The sequence below is a fragment of the Hyperoodon ampullatus genome (genome assembly GCF_949752795.1).
Source record: "Hyperoodon ampullatus genome assembly, contig: SUPER_X_unloc_1, whole genome shotgun sequence".
Lineage (NCBI taxonomy): Eukaryota > Metazoa > Chordata > Mammalia > Artiodactyla > Ziphiidae > Hyperoodon > Hyperoodon ampullatus.
This window is the reverse complement of record NW_027641097.1, coordinates 17,945,401-17,966,829: the sequence shown is the minus strand read 5'-3', so window position 1 is coordinate 17,966,829 and position 21,429 is coordinate 17,945,401.

The following is a 21,429-nucleotide window of genomic DNA, read 5'->3' as shown; positions in this document are numbered from 1 at the left end:
GAAATCAATGTCATAAAGCCAGTAACAGCATAATGAGTGGATTTAGGCACGATGATTCTAAGTGAAATAAGTCACACAGAAAAAGAAACTTATCATAAGATATCACTTATGAAGGTCCTGTAAACATGGCTACACATGAACTGAGTTAGGAAAGAGAACAGAGTCTCACATTGAGAAAACACTCTTATGCCTGATAAGGGGAAAGGAGAGGTGGGGTGATGCATAAAACCAGACTTTGATATTAGCACTGGTACCATTCCATGAAGCAAATACAGAATAGACAAATCCTACACCTTCCTCTGTGAACGGGACTCAACACCCCTATTCCACACAGAGGAATATATCTGACTAGTAAGAATCTTAAAACCTATATATTGATATGTCTCCATAAGGGAATCAAGTGTGTCTAGACAGGCATAAACACGTCGGTGAAAATCAGCTCAACCCCCTTATAAAAATGAATTTCAAAAACAAAACAAATAAAAACAGCGAAATTTTACACAATTCCTTCAGGGGTTCTGATGAAACCTGGAACGACCCTATCTGCAAAGACAGCTAGATGAGACATAAGGCTGGACACTTGGGGCTGAGAGGACTTGTGAGATTGGGTGAGAAAATGCAGATCCTTTAAAGCAGTAATGCATGCCACCCATTCCATGGGTCCCAACTCTCCAGGTAGAAGGGAATATCAATACAGTTATAACATGTATGGGAATCCTAGAGAAAGGACACCCTGTGATGGCAAAAGATTTCTAAAAGGCTCCTAATTTTTCCTCTCCTTGTGCTCCAGTTTGGCATTCCAACTGCTTTACTATCAATCTGCCAACTTGGAGAGTCAGCCCCTATAAGCTACCGGTTCGCACAGATTGCAAATTGTGCAGTGGATGAAAGGAAAGAGGGAGAACAAATCAGAGAGTAGCCGTAGGCAATTTGGACGGACACATGTCACTCTAATTTCCCGTCTGGAAGGAAGAATTAACCAAAGCGTCAGCCTTCACCCCCGGAACCAGTATAGGTCATGTAGCAAAATTGTAGATTTGCGGTCAGCTCACAAAAACACGAGTTGAAAATTGGAGCTCAGGGGCACAGCAATTCACAAACCTGCAGAGTTATAAAGGACAACTCTCTTCCAAAAACCTGTTGAGGGAAGGCAACGAAGCAGACTTGAAAATGAGGCCGAATTGCAGAAAACATATTTCAAGAGTTAAACTGGAATCGCCTTTAAAGCACAGGAAAAGCGTAACAACTTCGACAATGATGCACTTGGCCAAAAAGGGCGTATGCATTTTCTGCTGAATATATTCAGGAGAAAAGGCATACACCCTTTCTGGCCAATCAAGCAACCCCGCAATACAAATCCACACTACAAAGAATTGTCACTTCCCACCGGTAAAAAGGGACATCCGAAAATCTGTAAAATCCAGAAAATAAAGACAGAGATGACAAGAGCATGTTGCAATGTGATCCCAGTTGTCATGAAGGATTGTGATGACAAGGCCATGTAGCATTGTGCTGACAAAGGCATGGAGCATTTTGATGACAAGGGTCACGGAGCACTGTGATGACAATCCTCATGGAGCATTGTGATTACAAGGATCATGGAGCATTGGGATGAAAAGGGCATGGATCATTGTGATGACAAGGGTTATGGAGCATTTTGATGACAAGAGTCCCGGATCACTGTGTTGTCAGGGGTCATGGAGGGTTGTGATGACAGAGGTCATGGAGCATTGTGATGACAAGGGTCATGGAGAAGTGAGATGAGAAGGTCATGGATCTTTGGGCTGCAAATGTTCATGGAGTATTGTGAAGACAGGGGTCATGGAGCACTGTGATGACAGTGTCCTGGAGCACTGTGATGAGAAGACCATGGAGCCTTGTGATGACAAGTCTCATGGAGCATTCTGATGAAAAGGGGCATGGAGCATTGTGATTACATGGGTCTTGGAGCATTGTGATTAAAAGGGCATGGAGAATTGTGAGAGAAGGCCAAGGAGCATTCTGATGACATGCGTCATGGAGCTTTCTGATGACCAGGGCAAAGAGCATTGTGATTACAGGGGTCTTGGAGCATTATGATGAAAAGGCTCTGGATCATTTTGATGAAAAAGGCATGGAGCCTTGTCATGACAGGGTTCAAGGTGCATACTTATGGAAAGAGCCAGGGAGCACTGTGATGACAAGTGTATTGAGCACTGTGATGACGAAGGTCATGGAGCATTGTGATGAGAAGACCATGCATAATTGTGATGACGAGCGTTATGGGGCATTGTGATGACAAGTGTTATGGAACATTGTGATCACAAGGGTTTGGAGCATTGTGATGACAGAGGTCATGTAGCATTTTGATTTCATTGTGATGACAATAGCATGAAGCATTATGATGATGGGCATGGTGCATTGTGATGAGAGGGTTCAAGGAGCATTGAGATGAAAAGGGGCATGGAGCATTGTGATTACAGGTATCTTGTAGCATTGGGATGGCAAGGGCATGGGGTATTGTGATGGCAATGGTCATGGAGCATTTTCATGACAAGAGTCCCGGATCATTGTGTTGTCAAGGTTCATGGAGCATTGTGATGACAGGGGCATGGAACATTGGTCTGACAAGTTTCATGGATTATTGTGATGACAGTGGGCATGGCGCCTTGTGATAACAAGGGATTGGAGCATTGTGATGACAAGGTCATGGATTATTGTGAAGACAGGTGTCAGGGAGCATTGTGATGACATATGTCAAGGTGCATTGTGATGACAATGGCATGGAGCATTGTGATGCCAAGTGTCATGGAGGATTGTGATGACAAAGGTAATGGAGCATTGTGATGAAAAGGGCTTGGAGCATTGTGATGAGAAGTGTCATGGAACATTGTGATGACAAGGGCATGGAGCATTGTGATGACAACGGCCATTGAGAATTTTGATGACAACGTCGTGAAGCATTGCGATGACAATCACATGGAGATTGCTATGGCAGGTGTCATGGAGCATTGCAATGACAAGTGCATGGATAATTGTGATGACAAGAGCATGTAACATTGTGATGAGAAGTGTCATGGCGCATTGTGATGAGAGGGACGTGGAGAATTGTGATGACAAGGGACATGGAGCATTGTGATGACCAGGGCATTCAGCGTTGTGATGGCAAGACCGTGGAACATTATGATGAGAAGATCATGGGTAATTGTGATGACGAGCGTCATGGAGCACTGTAATGACAAGGGGAATGGAGCATTGTGATGACAGGTGTCATGGATCATTTTGATGAGAGGGGTCATGGAGCCTTCTTATGACCAGCTTGTGGAGTATTGTGATGACACTGACATGGAGCATTGTAATGAAAAGGGCATGGAGCATTGTGATGAAAAAGGCATGGAGTCTTTTCATGACAGGTTTCAAGGAGCATTCTGACGACAAGTGTCAGGGAGCTTTGTGATGACAAGTGTATTGAGCATTGTGATGACAAAGTTCATGCAGCATTGTGATGACAGGCATCATGGAGCGTTGTGATGACAAGGGTTATGGAACATTGTGATCACAAGGGTTTGGAGCATTGTGATGAGAGAGGGCATGGAACATTTTCATTTCAACGACCATGGAGCATTGTGATGACAAGGGCATGAAGCAATGTGAACCCAAGTTTCATCGAGGATTTTGATGACAATCGGAATGGAGTACTGTGATGACAAGCACATGGAGCATTGTGATGACAAGGTCATGTAGCATTTTGCTGACAAATGCACGGAACATTTTGATGACAAGGGTCATGGAGCACTGTGATGACAAGCGTCACGGAGCATGGTGATTACAGGGGTCATGGAGCATTGGGATGGCAAGGTCATGGATCATTTTGATGACAAGGGTAATGGAGCATTCAGATGACAAGTGTCCCGGATCATTGTGTTGTCACGGGTCATGGAGCGTTGTGATGACAGTGGTCATGGAGCATTTTGATGACAAGGGATTGGTACATTGTGACGATAAGGGCATGTAGCATTGTGATGACTGGGGTTATGGAACATTGTGATGACAGGGTTGAGGGAGTATTGTGATGAATAGTGATGGAACATTGTGAAATCAATGGTGAGAGAGCATTTTGATGAGAAGTGCATTGAGCATTGTGATTACAAGTTTTATGGAGCATTGTGATGACTAGGATGTGGAGCATTGTGATGACAAGTGCATGGCGCATTGTGATGACATGGGTCAAGGAGCATTGTGCTGAAAAGTGCATGGAGCATTGTGATGACATGTGTCATGGATCGTTGTGCTGATAAAGGCATGGTGCATTTTGATGACAAGGGTCACAGAGCACTGTGATGAAAAGTTCATGGAGCATTGTGGTGACAAAGGTCACAGAGCCTTTTGTGACAGGGGCATGAACCATTGTGATGAGAAAGGTCATGAATCATTTTGATGACTGGAGTCAGAGAGCATTGTGATGACAGGGATCATGGAGCATTGAGATGAAAAGGGGCATGGAGTATTCTGATTACATGTGTCATGGATCTTTGTGATGACAAAGGCATGGAACATTGTGATTACAAGGGCATGGAGTATTGTGATGGCAATGGTCATGGAGCATTTTCATGACAAGAGTCCCGGATCATTGTGTTGTCAAGGGTCATGGAGCATTGTGGTGACAGGGGCATGGAACATTGGTCTGACAAGTTTCATGGATTATTGTGATGACAGTGGGCATGGCGCCATGTGATAACAAGCGAATGGAGCATTGTGATGACAAGGTCATGGATTATTGTGAAGACAGGTGTCAGGGAGCATTGTGATGACATATGTCAAGGTGCATTGTGATGACAATGGCATGGAGCATTGTGATGCCAAGTGTCATGGAGGAATGTGATGACAATGGCATGGAGCATTGTGATGTCAAGTGTCATGGAGGATTGTGATGACAAATGTAATGGAGCATTGTGATGACAAGGGCTTGGAGCATTGTGATGAGAAGTGTCATGGAACATTGTGATGACAAGGGCATGGAGCATTGTGATGACAACGGCCATTGAGAATTTTGATGACAACGTCCTGAAGCATTGCGATGACAAGCACATGGAGATTGCTATGGCAGGTGTCATGGAGCATTGCGATGACAAGTGCATGGATAATTGTGATGACAAGAGCATGTAACATTGTGATGAGAAGTGTCATGGCGCATTGTGATGAGAGGGACGTGGAGAATTGTGATGACAAGGGACATGGAGCATTGTGATGACCAGGGCATTCATCGTTGTGATGGCAAGACCGTGGAACATTGTGATGAGAAGATCATGGGTAATTGTGATGACGAGCGTCATGGAGCACTGTAATGACAAGGGGAATGGAGCATTGTGATGACAGGTGTCATGGATCATTTTGATGAGAGGGGTCATGGAGCCTTCTTTTGACCAGCTTGTGGAGTATTGTGATGACACTGACATGGAACATTGTGATGAAAAGGGCATGGAGCATTGTGATGAAAAAGGCATGGAGTCTTTTCATGACAGGTTTCAAGGAGCATTCTGATGACAAGTGTCAGGGAGCTTTGTGATGACAAGTGTATTGAGCATTGTGATGACAAAGTTCATGCAGCATTGTGATGACAGGCATCATGGAGCGTTGTGATGACAAGGGTTATGGAACATTGTGATCACAAGGGTTTGGAGCATTGTGATGAGAGAGGGCATGGAACATTTTCATTTCAACGACCATGGAGCATTGTGATGACAAGGGCATGAAGCAATGTGAACCCAAGTTTCATCGAGGATTTTGATGACAATCGGAATGGAGTACTGTGATGACAAGCACGTGGAGCATTGTGATGACAGGGTCATGTAGGATTTTGCTGACAAATGCACGGAACATTTTGATGACAAGGGTCATGGAGCACTGTGATGACAAGCGTCACGGAGCATGGTGATTACAAGGGTCATGGAGCATTGGGATTGCAAGGTCATGGATCATTTTGATGACAAGGGTAATGGAGCATTCAGATGACAAGTGTCCCGGATTATTGTGTTGTCACGGGTCATGGAGCGTTGTGATGACAGTGGTCATGGAGCATTTTGATGACAAGGGATTGGTACATTGTGACGATAAGGGCATGTAGCTTTGTGATGACTGGGGTTATGGAACATTGTGATGACAGGGTTGAGGGAGTATTGTGATGAATAGTGATGGAACATTGTGAAATCAATGGTGAGAGAGCATTTTGATGAGAAGTGCATTGAGCATTGTGATTACAAGTTTTATGGAGCATTGTGATGACTAGGATGTGGAGCATTGTGATGACAAGTGCATGGCGCATTGTGATGACATGGGTCAAGGAGCATTGTGCTGAAAAGTGCAGGGAGCATTGTGATGACATGTGTCATGGATCATTGTGCTGACAAAGGCATGGTGCATTTTGATGACAAGGGTCACAGAGCACTGTGATGAAAAGTTCATGGAGCATTGTGGTGACAAAGGTCACAGAGCCTTGTGTGACAGGGGCATGGACCATTGTGATGAGAAATGTCATGAATCATTTTGATGACTGGAGTCACAGAGCATTGTGATGACAGGGGTCATGGAGCATTGAGATGAAAAGGGGCATGGAGCATTGTGATTACAGGGGTCTTGGACCATTGTGATGACAAGGGCATGGAGTATTCTGATGACATGCGTCATGGATCTTTGTGATGACAAAGGCATGGAACATTGTGATTACAAGGGTCTTGGAGCATTGTGATGACAAGGGTCATGGAGCCTTGGATGAAAACGCCGGGGAACATTGTGATGGCAGGGGTCATGGAGCATTGTTATGACAAGGGTCATGGAGCATTGCGATTACAAGTGCATGGAGAATTGTATTGACAAGAGCATGTAACATTTTGATGAGAAGTGTCATGGAGCACTGTGATGACAAGGACATGTAGAATTGTGATGACCAGGGCATGGAGCATTGTGATGGCAAGACCGTGGAGCATTGTGATGAGAAGACCATGGATAATTGTGATGATGAGCATCATGGAGCACTGTAATGACAAGGGGCATGCAGTATTGTGATTACAGGTGTCATGGATCATTGTGATGACAAGGGTCATGGACCATTCTGATGACAAGCTTGAGGATTATTGTGATGACAATGGCATGGAGCTTTGTGATGAAATGGGCATGGAGCATTGTGATGAAAAAGGCATGGAGCCTTTTCCTGACAGTGTTCAAGGAGCATTCTGACGACAAGTGTCAGGGAGCATTGTGATGACAAGTTTATTGAGCATTGTGATGACAATGGTAATGGAGCATTGTGATGAGAAGGGCATCGAGCATTGTGATGACAAGTGTTATGGAGCTTTGTGATGACAAGGGCATGGAGCAATGTAATGATAGATTTCATGGAGCATTGTGATGACAATGGCGTGGAACATTGTGATGCCAAGGGTCATGGAGCACTGAGATGAAAAGCGTGACGGAGCATTCTGATTACAGGGGTCATGGAGCATTGGGATGACAAGCGCATGGATCACTGTGATTTCAAGTGTCATGGAGCATTTTGATGACAAGAGTCCCGGATCATTGTGTTGTCAGGGGTCATGGAGCGCTGTGACGTCAGTGGTCATGGAGCATTGTGATGACAGTGGTAATGGAGCATTGTAATGGCAAGGTCATGGAGCATTGTGATGAGAAGGCCATGGAGCATTCTGATGACATGCATCATGGAGCTTTGTGATGACAAGGGCATGGAGCACTGTGATTACTGGGGTCATGGAACATTGTGATGAGAGTGGTGATGGAGTATTGTGATGACTAGTGATGGAACATTGTGATATTAGTGGTGAGAGAGCATTTTGATGAGAAGTGCATGGAGCATTGTGATAACAAGGTTTATGGAGCATTGTGATGACAAAGTTGTGGAGCATTGTGATGACAAGCGCATGGCCCATTTTGATGACATGGGTCATGGAGCATTGTGCTGAGAAGCGCATGGAGCATTGTGATGACAAGGGTCATGGAGCACTGTTCTGACAAAGGCATGGAGCATTGCGATGACAAGGGTCACGGAGCATTGTGATGAAAAGTTAATGGAGCATTGTGGTGACAAAGGTCACAGAGACTTGAGATGACGAGGGCATGGACCATTGTGATGACAAAGGTCATGAAGCATTGTGATGACTGGAGTCACGGAGCATCGTGATGACACAGTTCATGGTGCATTGTGACGACAACGGCATGGAGCATTGTGATGACATATTCATGGCTTATTGTGAAGACAGGTGTCAGGGAGCATTGTGATGGCATATGTCATGGTCCATTGTGATGACAATGGCATGGAGCATTGTGATGACAAGTGTCATTGAGGATTGTGATGACAAGAGCATGTATCATGGTGATCAGAAGTGTCATGGAACATTGTGATGACAAGGGACATGGAGCTTTGTGATGTCCAGGGCATGGAGCATTGTGATGGCATGTCCGTGGAGCATTGTGATGGCAAGACCATGGAGCATTTTGATGACGAGTGTCATCGAGCACTGTAATGACACGGGGCATGGAGAATAGTGATGACAAGTGTCATGGATCATTGTGATTACAAGGGTCATGGAGCATTCTGATGACAAGTTTCTGGAGTATTGTGATGACAATAGCATGGAGCATTGTGATGAAAAAGGCATGGTGCATTGTGATGAAAATGTCTTGGAACCTTTTCATGACAGCTTTCAAGGAGCATTCTGACGTCAAGTGTCAGGGAGCATTGTCATGACAAGTGTATTGAGCATTGTGATGACAATGGTCATGGAGCATTGTGATGACAGGCATCATGGAGCGTTGTGATGACAAGTGTTATGGAACACTGTGATCACAAGGGTTTGGAGCATTGTGATGACAGAGGTCATGGATCATTTTCATTTCAAGTAGCATGGAGCATTGTCATGACATGGCATGAAGCAATGTAAACCCAAGGTTCATGGAGGATTTTGATGACAATGGGGATAGAGTATTTTGATGACAAGCGCATGGAGCATTGTGATGACAAGGTCATGTAGCATTTTGCTGACAAATGCATGGAGCATTTTGATGACAAGGGTAATGGAGCACTGTGATGAAAAGCGTCACGGAGCATTGTGATTACAGGTGTCATGGAGCATTGGGATGGCAAGGGAATGGATCATTGTGATGACAAGGGTCATGCAGCAGTTTGATGAAAAGAGTCCAGGATCATTGTGTTGTCAGTGGCCATGGAGCGTTGTGATGACAGTGGTCATGGAACATTGTGATGAGAAGGTCATAGATCATTGGGCTGAAAATGTTCATGGAGTTTTGTGATGGCAGGGGTCATGGAGCATTGTGTTGACAAGGGAATGGAACATTGTGATGACAAGGTCCTGGAGCATTGTGATGAGAAGGTCCTGGAGCATTGTGATGAGAAGCCCACTGAGCCTTGTGATGAGAAGTTCATGGAGCATTCTGATGAAAAGGTGCATGCAGCATTGTGATCACAGGGGTCTTAGAGCATTGTGAAGAAAAGGACATGGATCATTGAGATGAAAAAGGCATGGAGCCTTGTCATGACAGGGTTCAAGTAGCATACTGACGACAAGTGTCAGGGAGCATTGTGATGACAAGTGTATTGAACATTGTGATGAAAAAGGTCATGGAACATTGTGATGAGAAGTGCATGGATAATTGTGATAACGATCGTCATGGGGCGTTGTAATGACAAGTGTTATGGAGCATTGTGATCACAAGGGTTTGGAGCATTGTGATGACAGAGGTCATGTAGCATTTTGATTTCATTGTAATGACAATAGCGTGAAGCATTATGCTGATGGGCATGGTTCGTTGTGATGACAAGGTTCATGGAGCATTGAGATGAAAATTGGCATGGAGCATTGTGATTACTTGGGTCATGGAGATTTGTGATGACAATGCCGTGAAACATTGTGATGACAGGAAAGAGGGAATATTGTGATGACTGGTATTGGAAAATTATGATATTAGTGGTGAGACAGCATTTTGATGTGAAGTGCATGGAGCTGTGTGATGACAAGTTTACGGAGCATTGTGATGACAAGGTTGGGGAGCACTGTGATGACAAGCGCATGGCACACTGTGATGACATGGGTCATGGAGCATTGTGCTGACAAGGGCATGTAGCATTGTGATGACAATTGTCATGGAGCATTGTCCTAACAAAGGCATGGAGAATTGTGATGACATGGCTCACAGAGCATTGGGATCAAATGTTCATGGAGCATAGTGGTGAAAATGTTCACAGAGCCTTGTGATGATGAGGGCATGGACCATTGTGATGACAAAGGTCATGAAGCATTGTGATGACTGGAGTCACGGAGCATTGTGATGACAGAGGCATGGAGCAATGTGATGACAGGGGCATGGAACATTGGGCTGAAAAGTTTCATGGATTATTGTGATGACAGTGGGCATGGAGCATTGTGAGGACAAGGGCATGGAGCATTGTGGTGACAAAGGTCACAGAGCCTTGTGTGACGACGGCATGGACCACTGTGATGAAAAGGGTCATGAAGCATTGTGATGACTGGAGTCATGGAGCATTGTGATGACAGGGGTCATAGAGCATTGTGATGACAAGGGCATGGAAGTTTGTGATGACAGCGTCATGGAACATTGGGCTGACAACTTTCATGGATTATTTTGATGACAGTGGGCATGGCGCCTTGTGATGACAAGTGCATGGAACATTGTGATAATAAGCTCATGGAGTATTGTGAAGACAGGTGTCAGGGAGCATTGTGATGACATATGTCATTGTCCATTGTGATGACACTGGCATCGAGCATTGTGATACCAAGTGTCATGGAGGATTGTGATGACAAAGGTAATGGAGCATTTTGAAGACAAGGGCTTGGAACATTGTGATGTCAAGGGTCAAGGGGCATTGTGATAACAGGGCCTGGAGCATTGTGATGACAAGTGCCATTGAGAATTTTGATGACAATGTAATGAAGCACTGTGATGACAAACGCATGGAGCTTGCTATGACAGGGGTCATAGAGCATTGCGATGACAAATGCATGGAGATTTGTGATGAAAAGATCATATAACATTGTGATGAGAAGTGTCCTGGTGCATTGTGATGACAAGGATTTGGAGAATTGTAATGACATGGGACATGGAGCATTGTGATGAACAGGGCATGGAGAATTGTGATGGCAAGACCGTGGAGCATTGTCATGAAAAGACCATGGATAATTATGATGAAGAGCGTCATGGATCACTGTAATGACAAAGGGCATGGAGCATAGTGATGACAGGTGTCATGGATCATTGTGATGAGAAGGGTCATGGAGCATTGTGATGACAAGAGTCAATGAGCATTGTGATGAGAAGGTCATGGAGCATTGGGCTGAAAATGTTCATGGAGAATTTTGATGACAGGGGTCATGGAGACTTGGATGACAAGGCCGTGGATCATTGTGATGGCAGGGGTCATGGAGCATTATTATGACAGGGGTAATGGAGCATTGTGATGACTAGGGCACGGAACACTGTGATACATGTGTCCTAGAGGATTATAATGAAAAGGTCATGGAGCATTGTGATGAGAAGAGTATCGAGCATTGTGATGACAAGCGTCATGGAGCATTGTGGTGACAAGGGCATGGAGCAATGACATGGGAGGTTTCATGGAGCATTGTGATGAAATGTCATGGAGCATTGTGATGCCAAGGGTCATGGAGCTTTGTGATGACAAAAGTCATGGAGCATTTTGATGACAAGGTCGTGGTGCATTGTGATGAGAAGGGCAGGGAGCATTGTGATGACAGGGTCATGGAGCAAATTGATGAAAAGTGTCATGGAACATTTTGATGACAGGGGTTATGGAACATTGTGATATCAGGGTTAATGGAGCATTTTTATGAAAAGGGTCATGGAGCATTCTGATGAAAAGGTGCATGGAGCATTGTGATTACAGGGGTTTGGAAGAATTGTGATGACAAGGGCATGGAGCATTGTGATGAGAAGCAATGGAGCATTTTGATGACATGCGTCATGGAGATTTGTGATGAAAAGGACATGGTTCATTTTGATTACAGGGGTCTTGGGGCATTGAGATGAAAAAGGAATGGATCATTGTGATGAAAAATGCTTGGAGCCTTGTCATGATAGGGTTCAAGGAGCATACTGATGACAACTGTCAGGGAGCATTGAGATGATAAGTGTATTGAGCATTGTGATGACAAAGATCATGGAGCATTGAGATGAGAAGACCATGGATAATTGTGATGACCAGCCTCATGGGGCATTGTGATGACAAGTGTTATGGAACACTGTGATCAGAAGGGTTTGGAGCATTTTGATGACAGAGGTCATTGAGCATTTTGATTTCATTGTGATGAGAATAGCATGAAATATTATGGTGATGGGCACGGTGCATTGTGATGACAGGGGTCATGGAGCATTGTTATGACAGGGCTAATGGAGCATTGTGATGACAAGGCCATGGGACACTGGTCTGAAATGTTTCATGGATTATTGTGATGAGAGTGGGCCTGGCGCCTTGTGATGACAAGGGCCCAGAACACTGTGGTACAGGGTTCATGGAGGACTGTAATGACAAGGGCATGGAACATTGTTATGAGAAGGTATTCGAGCATTGTGATGACAAGCGTCATGGAGATTTGTGATGACAAAGGTCATGGAGCATTTTGATGATATGGGTTATGGAGCATGGTGAGGTAAGGGGTCATGGAGCATTGTGACGAAAAATGTCATGGAGCATTTTGATGACATGGGTTATGGAGAATTGTGATGTCAGGGGTCATGGAGCACTGTGATGATAATGGCATGTAGTATTGTGATGATAGCGGTCATGGAACATTGTGATGACAAGGATGAGGGCGTATTGTGATGACCAGTGATGGAACATTGTGATATCAGTGGTGACAGAGCATTTTGATGAGAAGTGCATGGAGCATTGTGATGACAAGCTGGTGGAGCATTTTGCTGACAAGCGCATGGAGCATTGTGATGACAAGTGTCATTGAGTGTTGTGCTGAGAAAGGCATGGAGCATTGTGATGAAAAGTTCATGGTGCATTGTGGTTACACAGGTCACAGAGCCTTGTGATGACGAGGGCATTGACCATTGTGTTGACAAATATCATGAAGCATTGTGATGGATGGAGTCACGGAGCATTGTGATGACAGGGGCATGGAGCATTGGTCTCACAAATTTCATGGATTATTGTGATGACAGTGGGCATGGTGCATTGTGATGAAAAGAGCATGGAACATTGTGATGACAACGTCATGGACTATATTGAAGACAGGTGTCAGGGATCATTGTGATGACATATCTCATGGTCCATTGTGATGCCAATAACATGGAGCATTGTGATGACACGTGTTATGGACGATTGTGATGACAAAGGTAAAGGAGCACTGTGATGATCAGGCCATGGAGCAATGTAATGGCAAGACTGTGGATCATTGTGATGAGAAGACCATGGATAATTGTGATGAAGAGCATCATAGATCATAATGATGACAAGAGCCATGGAGCATTCTGACATAAGATATCACTTATGAAGGAAATGTAAACATGGCTACATATGAACTGAATTAGGAAAGAGAACAGTGTCTCACATGGAGAAAACATACTTATGCCTGCTTAAGGGGAAAGAGAGGTGGGAAGATGTACAAAACCAGAGTTTGATATTAGCACAGGTACCGTTCCATAATCCAAATACAGAATAGACAAGACCTACTCCTTCCTCAGTGAAAGGGACTGAACACCCATATTCCCCACAGAGGAATATAGCAAAGTAGTAAGAATCTTAAAACCTATGTATCGATATGTCTCTGAAAGGGAATCAAGTGTGTCTAGATTGGCATAAAAATGGCAGTGAGAATAAACTCAAAACCACTATAAAAAGGAATTTCAAAAACAAAACAACAAAAAAAAACAGGGAAATTCTTTACAATTCCTTCAGGGGCTCTGATGAAACCTGGAAAGACCCTATCTACAACGACAGCTGGATGTGGCATAAGGCTGGACACTTGGGACTGAGAGGATTGGTGAGATTCGGTGAGCAAATGCAGACCCTTTAAAGCAATAACGCGTGGCACACATTCCAAGAGTCCCAACCCTACAGATTTAAGGGAATATTACTACAGCTATAACAAGTATGGGAAACCAAGAGAATGGACACACTGTGAATACGAAAGGTTTCTAAAATTCAACTAATAATCCCTCACCTGGTGCTCCGTTGTGACTTTCCAACTGCTTTACTATCAATCTCCCAACTTGTTTAGACAGCCCCTTTAACCTCCTGGTTCGCACACGTTGCCAATTTGGCAGAGGCTGAAAGGGAAGAGGTAGAATCAATGAGAGAGTAGCTGTTAGGCATTTGGACGGGCACATGTCACTCTAATTTCCAGGCAGGAAGAATAATTAACCAAAGCCTCAGCTACCCGCCGGGAACCAGTATAGTTCATGAACCAAAATTTTGGACTTGCGGTCAGCTCACAAAAAAACGAGTTGAAAAATGGAGCTTAGGGGCACAGCAAAGCACAAACTGTCAGAGTAATAAAGGACAAAAATCGTCCAAAAATCTGTTGAGGGAAGGCAACGAGGGAGACGTCAAAGCGAGGCCGAATAGCAGGAAACAGATTTCAAGAGGTACATTGGAATAGCCCTTAAAGCACAGGAAGAGGGGCACAATTTTGACAATGATGTACTTGGCCAGAAAGGGCGTATGTGTTTTCTGCTGAATATATTCAGGAGAAAACGCATACGCCCTTTTTTCCAAGCAAGAAAGCGGGCAATGCAAATCTACACTACAATGAAGTACCACTTCCCACCGGTCAAAAGGGACATCCGCAAAATGTGTAAAAACCAGAAAGGCAAGACAGGCCCTGGAGAAAAGGGAGCCTAGTTATGCTAGTGGGAAAGATGTAAATTGCCAACTGCCTCTCTGGAGGACTGCATTGTGTTCCCTAAAACAAGTAAACAACAGAGCTACAGAGCCAAGGACACTTCCAGTCTAGCGAATATACGTTGGTAAAACTGAAAATCAATAAGACAGGGCCACCGCAAAATTTAGTGCTGCACTGCTTACAAGAACCTCAACTTGGGTCCACCTGAAATAACCCAGGAAAGACAAAAATGGTTCAAGAAATTGTGTTACTTACGTACGATGGAATATCAGTCAGCCATGAAATCAATGTCATAAGGCCAGTAGCAGCAAAATGAGTGGATTCAGATATGACGATTCTGAGTAAAATAAGTCACAGAGAAAAAGAAGCTTATCATAAGATATCACTTATGAAGGTACTGTAAACATGGCTACACATGAACTGATTTAGGAAAGAGAACAGAGTCTCACATTTAGAAAACACTCTTATGCCTGCTTAAGGGGGAAGGAGAGGTGGGGTGATGCATAAAAACAGAGTTTGATATTAGTACATGTTCCGTTCCAAAACCAACTATGGAATAGAAAAAAACCTATACTTTCCTCAGTGAAAGGGACTCAAAACCCCATATTTCCCGAAGAGGTATATATCTGACTAGTAAGAAACTTAAAACCTATGTATTGATATGTTTCCGTAAGGGAATGAAGTGTGTCTTGACTGCCATAAACATGGCAGTGAGAATCAGCTCAAACCCACTATAAAAAGGAATTTCAAACACAAAACAATAAAACAGAGAAATTCTTTACAATTCCTACAGGGGCTCTGATGAAACCTGGAATGTCCCTATCTACATAAACAGCTTGATGTGGCATAAGGCTGGACACTTGGGACTGAGAGAATTGGTGAGATTTGGTGAGCAAATGCAGACCATTTAAAGCAATAATGTGTGGCACACATTCCAAGGGTCCCAACTCTCCAGGTTGAAGGGAATATTACTACAGCTATAACATGTACGGGAAACCTAGAGAATGGACACACTGTGAATACGAAATCTTTCTAAATCTCAACTAATAGTCCCTCTCCTGGTGCTCCAGTTTGACTTTCCAACTGCTTTACTATCAATCTCCGTACTTGGAGAGACAGCCCCTTTAACATCCTGGTTCGCCCAGGTTGCCAATTTGACAGAGGATGAAAGGGAAGACGGAGAACCAATGAGCGAGTAGCTGTTAGGCATTTGGACGGGCACATGTCACTCTAATTTCCCGGCAGGAAGAAGAATTAACCAAAGTCTCAGCCACCCGCCGGGAACAAGTATAGGTCCTGAACCAAAATTTTGGACTTGCGGTCAGCTGACAAGAAACGAGTAGAATAATGGAGCTCAGGGGCACAGCAATTCACAAACTGGCAGAGTAATAAAGGACAACAATCTTCCAAAAATATGTTGAGGGAAGGCAACGAGGCAGACATCAAAGCGAGCCAGAATAGCAAGAAACAGATTTAAAGAGGTACATTGTTATCGCCTTTAAAGAACAGGAAGAGGGGCACAACATCGACAATGATGCACTTGGCCAAAAAGGGTGTATGCGTTTTCTCCTGAATATATTCAGGAGAAAACGCAAACACCCTTTTTGGCCAAGAAAGGAAGCGGGCAATGCAAATCTGCACTACAAAGAAGTATCACTTCCCACCGTTCAAAAGGGACATCCACAAAATGTTTAAAAACCAGAAAGACAAGACTGGCCCTGGAGAACAGGGAGACTAGTTATGCTGATGGGCAGGATGTAAATTGCCAACTGCCTCTCTGGAGGAGTGCATTGTGTTCCCTAAAACAAGGAAACAACAGAGCTACAGAGCCAGGGGCACTTTTAGTCTAGCGGAGATACCTTGGGAAAACTGAAAATCAATAAGACAGAGCCACCAAAAAATTTAGGGCTGCACAGCTTACAAGAACCTCAACTTGGATACACCTTAAATATCCCATGAAAGACAAAAATGGTTCAAGAAATTGTGGTACTTACGTACGATGGAATATCCCTCAGCAACGAAATCAATGTCATAAGGCCAGTAGCAGCAAAATTAGTGGATTCAGGTACGATGAATCTAAGTGAAATAAGTCACAGAGAAAAAGAAACTTATCATAAGATATCACTTATGAAGGTCCTGTAAACATGGCTACACATGAACTGAGTTAGGAAAGAGAACAGTGTCTTACTTTTAGAAAACACTCTTATGCCTGCTTAAGGGGAAGGAGATTTGGGGTGATGCATAAAACCAGAGTTTGATATTAGTGCAGGTACCGTTCCAAAAACCAACTACGGATTAGAAAAAACCTACACCTTCTTCAGTGAAAGGGACTCCAAACACCATATTTCCCGCAGAGGAATATATCTGATTAGTAATAATCTTAAAAACTATGTATTGATATGTCTCCACAAGGGAATCAAGAGTGTGTAGACTGGCATAAACATGGCAGTGAGAATCAGCTCTAACCCACTATATAAAGGAATTTCAAAAACAAAACAAAAAACAAGGAAATTCTTTACAATTCCTTCAGGGGCTCTGATGAAACCTGGAATGACCCTATCTACAACGACAGCTGGATGTGGCATAAGGCTGGAAACTTGGGACTGAGAGGATTGGTGAGATTCGGTGAGCAAATGCAGACAACTTAAAGCAATAATGCGTGTCACACATTCCAAGAATCCCAACTCTGAAGGTTGAAGGGAATATTAATACAGCTATAAAATGTACGGGAAACATACAGAATGGACACACTTTGAATCCGAATGGTTTCTAAAACTCAACTAACAATCCCTCACCTGGCGCTCCGGTGTGACTTTCCAACTGCTTTACTATCAATCTCCCAACTTGTTTAGACAGCCCCTTTAACCTCCTGGTTCGCACAGGTTGCCAATTTGGCAGAGGCTGAAAGGGAAGAGGTCGAACCAATGAGAGAGTAGCTGTTAGGCATTTGGACGGGCACATGTCACTTTAATTTCCCGGCAGGAAGAAGAATTAACCAAAGTCTCAGCCACACGCCGGGAACCAGTATAGGTCCTTAACCAAAATTGTGGACTTGTGGTCAGCTCACAAAAAACTAGTTGAAAAATGGAGCTCAGAGGCACAGCAATTCACAAACTGACAGAGTAATAAAGACAACTATCGTCCAAAAATCTGTTGAGGGAAGGCAACGAGGCGGACTTGAAAGCGAGCCAGAATAGCAGGAAACAGATTTCAAGAGGTACATTGGAATCACCTTTAAAACACCAGAGGAGGGGTACAACTTCGACAATGATGCACTTGGCCAAAAAGGGCGTATGCATTTTCTCCTGAAGAAAACGCATACGCCCTTTTTGGCCAAGCAAGCAACCGGTCAATGCAAATCTGCACTACAAAGAAGTATCACTTCCCACCGGTCAAAAGGGACATCCGCAAAATCTGTAAAAACCAGAAAGACAAGGCAGGCCCTGAAGAACAGGGATACTAGTTATGCTGATGGGCAGGATGTAAATTGACAACTGCCTCTCTGGAGGAGTGCATTGTGTTCCCTAAAACAAGTAAACAACAGAGCTACAGAGACAAAGGCACTTCCAGTCTAGAGAAGATACCTTGGGAAAACTGAAAATCCATAAGACAGTGCCATCCCCAAATTCAGGGCTGCACTGCTTACAAGAACCTCAACTTGGGTGCACCTTAAATATCCCAGGAAAGACAAAAATGGTTCAAGAAATTGTGGTACTTACGTACGATGGAATATCCCTCAGCCACGAAATCAATGTCATAAGGCCAGTAGCAGCAAAATGAGTGGATTCAGGTACGATGATTCTAAGTGAAATAAGTCACAGAGAAAAAGAAACTTATCATAAGATATCACTTATGAAGGTCCTGTAAACATGGCTACACATGAACTGAGTTAGGAAAGAGAACAGTCTCACATTTAGAAAACACTCTTATGCCTGCTTAAGGGGGAAGGAGAGGTGGGGTGATGCATAAAACCAGAGTTTGATATTAGTACATGTACCGTTCCAAAAACCAACTATGGAATGGAAAAGACCTAGACTTTCCTCAGTGAAAGGGACTCAGAACGCCATATTTCCCGCAGAGGTATATATCTGACTAGTAAGAAACTTAAAACTTACGTATTGATATGTCTCTGTAAGGGAATGAAGTGTGTCTTGACTGACATAAATATGGCAGTGAGAATCAGCTCAAACACAATATAAAAAGGAATTTCAAATACAAAACAAAAAACTGGGAAATTCTTTACAATTCCTTCAGGAACTCTGATGAAACCTGGAATGACCCTATCTACACTGACAGCTGGATGTGGCATAAGGCTGGACACTTGGGACTGAGAGGATTGGTGAGATTCGGTGAGCAAATGCATACCATTTAAAGCAATAACGTGTGGCACATATTCCAAGGGTCCCAACTCTACATATTGAAGGGAACATTACTACAGATATAACATGTATGGGAAACCTAGAGAATGGACACACTGTGAATACGAAAGGTTTCTAAAATTCAACTAATAATCCCTCACCTGGTGCTCCATTGTGACTTTCCAACTGCTTTACTATCAATCTCCCAACTTGTTTAGACAGCCCCTTTAACCTCCTGGTTCGCACAGGTTGCCAATTTGGCAGGGGCTGAAAGGGAAGAGGTAGAACCAATGAGAGAGTAGCTGTTAGGCATTTGGACGGCACATGTCCTTCTAATTTCCAGGCAGGAAGAAGAATTAACCAAAGTTTCAAATACCCGCCGGGAACCAGTATAGGTCCTGAACCAAAATTTTGGACTTGCGGTCAGCTCACAAAAAAAGAGTTGAAAAATGGAGCTCAGGGGCGCAACAATGAACAAATTGGCAGAGTAATAAAGAACAACAATCGTCTGAAAATCTGTTGAGGGAAGGCAACGAGGCAGACTTGAAAGCGAGCCAGAATAGCAGGAAACAGATTTCAAGAGGTACATTGGAATCGACTTTAAAACACCAGAAGAGGGGCACAATTTCGACAATGATGCACTTGGCCAGCAAGAGTGTATGTGTTTTATCCTGAATATATTAAGGAGAAAACGCGTACGTCCTTTTTGTCCAAGCAAGCAAGCGGGCAACCAAAATCTGAACTACAATGAAGTATCACTTCCCACCGGTCAAAAGGGACATCCGCAAAATGTGTAAAAACCAGAAAGGCAAGACAGGCCCTGGAGAACAGGGAGCATAGTTATGATGATGGGCAGAATGTAAATTGCCAACTGCCTCTCTGGAGGAGTGTATTGTGCTCCCTAAAAGAAGGAAACAACAGAGCAACAGAGACAAGGGCACTTCCAGTCTAGGGAATATACCTTGGGAAAATTGAAAATCAATAAGACAGTGCCACCACAAAATTTAGGGCTGCACTGCTTACAAGAACGACAACTTGCGTACACATTAAGTATCTCAGGAAAGACAAAAATGGTTCAAGAAATTGTGGTACTTACGTACGATGGGATATCCATCAGCCATGAAATCAATGACATAAGGCCAGTAGCTTCAAAATGAGTGTATTCAGGTACGATGATTCTAAGTGAAAAAAGTTACAGAGAAAAAGAAACTTATCATAAGATATCACTTATGAAGGTCCTGTAAACATGGCTACACATGAACTGAGTTAGGAAACAGAACATAGTCTAACATTTAGAAAAAAATCTTATGCCTGCTTAAGGGGGAAGGAGAGGTGGGGTGATGCATAAAACCAGAGTTTGATATTAGTACAGGTACCGTTCCAAAAACCAAATACGGAATAGACAAGACCTACACTTTCCTCAGTGAAATGGACTCAAAACCCCATATTTCCCGCAGAGGAATATATGTGACTGATAAGAATCTTAAAACCTATGTATTGATATGTCCCCGTAAGGGAAACAAGTTTGTCTTGACTGCCATAAACATGGCAGTGAGAATCAGCTCAAACCCACTATAAAAATGAATTTCAAAAACAAAACAAAAAAACAGAGAAATTCTTTAAAATTCCTTCAGGGGCTCTGATGAAACCTGGAATGACCCTATCTACAATGACAGCTGGATGTGGCATAAGTCTGGACACTTGGGACTGAGAGGATTGGTGAGATTCGGTGAGCAATTGCAGATCATTTAAAGCAATAATGTGTGGCACACATTCCAAGGGTCCCAACTCTCCAGGTTGAAGGGAATTTTACTACAGCTATAACATGTACGGGAAACCTATAGAATGGACACACTGTGAATATGAAAGGTTTCTAAAACTCAACTAATAGTCTCTCTCCCGGTGCTCCGGTTTGACTTTCCAACTCCTTTACTATCAATCTCCCAACTTGGAAAGACAGCCCCTTTAACCTTCTCTATCGCAGAAGTTGCCATTTGGCAGAGGATGAAAGGGAAGAGGGAGAACCAATGAGAGAGCAGCTGTTAGGCATTTGGACGGGCACATGTCACTCTAATTTCCCGGAAGGAGGAAATATTAACCAAAGTCTCAGCCACCCGCCGGGAACCAGTATAGTTCCTGAACCAAAATTTTGGACTTGCGATCAGCTCACAAAA